The 4,978-nt window shown below is 46.7% G+C and overlaps 1 long non-coding RNA gene across 1 annotated transcript; it reads left to right on the top strand.

Moving 5' to 3' along the window:
• The first annotated feature begins 1,771 nt into the window (after positions 1–1,771).
• On the top strand, positions 1,772–2,286 carry LOC113210275 (uncharacterized). The gene is made up of 2 exons (XR_008010782.1): positions 1,772–2,049; positions 2,155–2,286. It is a non-coding gene; the product is annotated as an uncharacterized LOC113210275 (long non-coding RNA).
• Positions 2,287–4,978: the final 2,692 nt, after the last annotated feature.

A 4,978-nucleotide genomic window follows, 5' to 3' on the forward strand; every position in this document is an offset into this window, starting at 1 on the left:
AGGAGTGTGAAACTGACCAAAAAAGGGTACACACGATAGTGTCTAGACCAGAGGTCTCAGACTAGCGGCAGCGGGCCACAACCGGCCCGGAGGGGAAGAGATGGTGCTATGAGGGGCCGCATGAGTGCGAGCGAGAAGTCCCACCCGTGCGGCCCGCGCGTCGTCTGCTGTCTGAGACCGCTGGTCCCGACAATCACTGTTTCAGACTGTGAGTGATTGTGACGATGATTGTCTCTGTTTCAGGCTGTTGGGAAAATATTGGGACTTATTTTGAAACATTGTGTCATGATTGTGTCCGATTGCGTCATGATTGTTTCTGAATGTTTTTCCCGATGTACACATATTTTGACCAGTCCCACACCCCTCGGTGCTTTGCTTTCATAGAGACACTAAGTAAAAAACAGGGAAAGCACTAAAAAAGCGCTAAGAAGACACAAAGGTGATAAAGTGAAATGCTTTTAGAAAATTATGTGCCTTAACGAAGGCAGGGAGTAAAATTTTGTTTTTCCAGGGCCCACAATGTGTGGTTTTAGTTTGTTTATTATTGGCTGATTGACGGCCAAAGCGATAGCGAAGTCTAATTGCGATAAACTACTGTTTCTGTCTGTGTGTTCACCCCGAGGTCCGCACGATCAGTCACGATAACTCCTTACGAATGGAGCTCACGATCTGAAAATATCAATGTCGTCTAGTATTTTTAAAAGACTTCAAAGATGAGCATTCTAGCCGATTCTTTTTCAAAAATTGACCTTTCAAAAAATTAAAAAAACAACGGGGCCGAAAAAAATCCTTATTTTAAAACTATTGTTCGATGTAATGTTTGTGTTGTGTCGTTAAATAAGAGCCCTTTGGTGTGTCTCACCCCATGAACGCTTTATTCAATAACGAATTAGGAGCTACCTAAGTCGGTGCTGAACCCTCGTCCTCAGCCTTACGCGCCAATTCGGAGGCACTGACCCAGTAGGCACGATGAGACTGGGATAGGGAAAGCATAGTCAAGAGGGAACTTTTAAAATTCGACCTTCAATTTTGTGCATTATATAGAGCTTGTAGCTAATGAACTTTGCTGGTCTAGGCCACGCGTAAGCTGCTCTAATTAACCCCTGACAAGCTAGGATAGTGACCGAGGATTAGTTCACGGAGCTAATCTTACCTAGTTCAGCTGAGATGTATCTCCGGATGATGCTGGACGCAGCTGGACGCAGCTGGACGCAGCTGGACGCAGCTGGACGCAGCTGGACGCAGCTGGACGCAGCTGGACGCAGCCTGTCTTAACAAACCCAATGAAGAAGTTAAGGTCTGCGAACCAAGAGGCATTTAGCCACCGAACGCGAGTCTTCTTGTTTCTCAAACTTGAAGAAAAAGGTTGTAACAACAAATGCCTACGTTCTACGAGCAAAGTGCACATGCTGTCACGCCACCGGCAAACACATAACCTGTCCCAGCTGATGTTTAGCTGCACGAGATAATACATTTTTTCCGTGTAGATGTATGCCAGCCGCGTGGCAGCGAACAGTAACATTGTTTCATGAGACATCCCAAAGCCTGTTTCGCGAAACGTGGTCTGGCGTACATCTTCCATGTACAGTTAGGTCGAGATTCGACAGTCTAATGTGCGCCTACATTGGTTTAGCGGCTAGGTGGACCACGCCTACTCTGCCTTACTGACGCACTCCCCCTGACTTCCCCCTTTTCCTCCCTCCCACTTCTGCCCCTTCCCATCCACCTGCACCATCTCCGCAGAGACACACACTTTGATCTTAGGTGTATATAAGCCCCCGCCGGCCGGCACTGGGCATCAGTCCTCCAGACCGAACACCAACAGCCACCATGTTCAAGTCCCTGCTCCTCGTCTTCGCCATCCTGGCTGTGGCCTCGGCCCAGTACTTGGCCAGCCCCTACTATGCGGGTTACAGCAACTACGGTGGACTGTACCGCTCCGCCGCCGCCTACCCTGCCTACTCCGCCTACAGCAGCTACGGCGCCTACCCCTACGCCTACTCCGGCCTCGGCTATGGCTCGTCCTACCTCTACCGTTAAAATTTAAATGTAAGTGACGTGGGCAGACTTTGTTTTCACACATACCTTACTTCATTTTCCAGCTCCAGTAATGTTCCTACTAATCTTAAAGTATTTCTTTTTCGCTTTTTGTAGGTTGTCTGTTTGACCTCAGCTCTTCCGGTGTGACCAAGACCCGTCTACCAGTAGGGAGAATGTAACATTACGCATCACATTTTTTTTGGCTTACCATTCTAAAACAATAAATTTTTCTGAAAATATAATGAATTTTTGTCCCCTTTCTTCAACGCTGTGCGTTTCGAACAGTATTTCTATTCGATTAATTTGTGCTACGTAAAGCTTGCAGGCTGTGAAATGAATAGATCGGTTTGGCAGAATGGCCTCGAGTTTGATAGATGTCGGTGGGTTAAATAATGCCCGGGAAGACCGTTGACACTTTGAGCCCCACATGGTGGCTTGCCTGGAAAACGATATCCCCCCAATTCGCTCGGGCACTCAACGTGTTGAATGCTGAAAAGGTGTATCATCTCAAAAATGCTTATTTTATGAAGACTACTTTTAACAGTATGTAGAGGTGTTTTGAAGGAGGCCTTTACTCTTGATCACTGTGAAAAGTGTCGTCTTAAATTGACGACGTATTTTGTGATTAGTTGTAAATTCATGGCGACCCAATCTTGCTTGTCGATGACACCCAAGTCGATATGTTGGCTTGCAGTTTCACCATTTTAAATTGTAATGGCATCGCTCCTTCCAGCTCCGGCCGCTACGGTGCAGCTTGCTCCAAGTCTACTATGAGAAATCGTGCGCTCAAAATAGTGCTTTGGGGTTAGATGTTGCAACTACATCAAGTCGTACTATCAATTGAAAAAGGATCTTATTTAAGTTATTGTCGGTATCAAAAGTGTATGATTCATCAGATTGGCGCACCTGACTGGTGTATTTCGCATAGTGGACTCAGAAAGTGCTGCACCCTAACGACGGGAGCTAGAAGCAGCTCCGCCGCGCAGGTCTCATTCTGCGGCACGTTGAAAAATGTTCTCGCAAAACTGTCAACTATTTTTTAGTGATTGCTTGCCAATCCTTTTGTATCGTGTTGTTTTTTGGTCTTCGGTTAATTTATAATACCTCCAAGTGTCTTTTTGTCGTTATATCAACATTAAATAGATGGGATAAGTTAAATAACGTAGTATTCTAACTGCGGCAGCAGTTACTGTAAAACGTAGAGTGACTTTTCTTTCCCGAACAGAGCAACGTATAGGCTTCATCGCTCTGTTAGAGCGATTTTTGCGAAATGACTCAACATGAGTCTTCTTAGTACCAGAAAGTGTCGCAGAAAAGACTCTAAACTAGCGACGTTTGCGAAAATGATTCAAAATGAGTCTTCTTCGTACCAGAAAATGTCGCAGAAACGACTCTAAACTAGCGACGTTTGCGAAAATGACTCAAAATGAGTCTTACTCGTAACCAAAAATGTCGCGAAAAGTTACTCCAAACGAGCGATGTAATTAATATCGCTCTCCCAAGAGTCGTCAAATTAGATTCATAATATCGCTCTATTTGCATCGTAGTTGGTCACTCCTTTACTTGTAGTGGTAGCAGTGGGACGGCGGAAAGGATCCGTCTTGCTGGGGTCCGCATCCCCTATCAAGAGGAACGTGATAGCCCTGATCATATTACACAGTGCTGAACAGTTGTTAAGTTGTCATTGTTATCAACTTTTCTCACCAAGTTGACTGCCAGGCTCGCTGTCGACTTTTTGCTTTGATCCCGCGTCTGCGCGCCAACCCCTTTTCAGAACCCTTCTTACAGAAAGAAAATCATCAGGTCATTCATGAGAACGTTTGACCTAGTATCGCAGCGTGCTCCAGTTGCAGTGGCCCGGAGGGGCGCCGGTCTAGTTAGGCTGACCCTCTGAGGCTCTGGGGACTTACTCGACAGGACCCCATCGCCCCCTCCCCCTCCACATCCAGCCTTTTTAGAGAATGGGGGGTGGGCTGGGGTGGCGATGATGATTATGACGATGGCGTGTCATTATTTCAAGGCGGTGTAATGAAACTTGGCAGCGCTGCCACGGCAGCCGACCTAAACTATATTCTGTCTCCAGCACTCTCTTTCTCTCTCAGTAACCGTAGCACAGAGGACCGCACCACATCGCCAAAGTTGGGTAATATTACGCACGATAAACGAAGCGTGCTTCTTCGCAGTCTCGAGGGGTATACAGGGTTCAGGGTTGTGGTATAGAAGTACGTGTGAGTGTGTGTGTGCGTCTTGAAGTCAGTTGATATCAGTACAGAGCGTTTACCGTGGAACTTTTTAAAATCATCTCTGTGCTTCGCATACAATCGTGTCAAAATCAGCCCGAGGTAGCTTTCATAGTAAATGTGTATAAGTTGCAGCAAGTTTATTAATTTAAGATTCTTAGGAGTGATTGGAAGCTTTGTTTTTCTCCGTGCAGCTTTGGGAGGGGAGAGGGGGAGAGCAGGAGTTTGGATGGGAATGGAGGGATGAAGAGCGCCTTCTCCGTTCGTAGGGGTGGGGGGTGTTATCGCGCTGGCGATCCGAAATTAAATTGCGCGCAAAATGAATGCACCGCCGCCTCGAAACTCATTGCAAAGGAGCAGGAGTGTGGGGAGAGTATAAAGGGGATAATGGCAGTGTGTTCAGCCGCACATGGGCTGTAGTGGTTGTGTAAACCTGAAGCGAGCTGCACAGCAAAAGATTATGACGGAATCGACTGATAATGATTTTCCACCAGATCCCCCGTGCAGTAAAGTAAGGGTATCACCTTACACACTTCCGGCGCCAAAATCTGGTATAGAGTGAGAGTGCAACAGTTTGGGACTGCAGTACCCTAAAACCTCGTACAATACTCTTTTGATGTAAAGGTGGGACCATACCAGGCGTGAACGACCTAAGCACAAACGGCATATGGCCAAGCAGTACGTCACCCGTACTGACA

This window comes from Frankliniella occidentalis, unplaced genomic scaffold (genome assembly GCF_000697945.3).
Source record: "Frankliniella occidentalis isolate FOCC.00 unplaced genomic scaffold, Focc_3.1 Scaffold13, whole genome shotgun sequence".
Classification (NCBI taxonomy): Eukaryota; Metazoa; Arthropoda; class Insecta; order Thysanoptera; family Thripidae; genus Frankliniella; species Frankliniella occidentalis.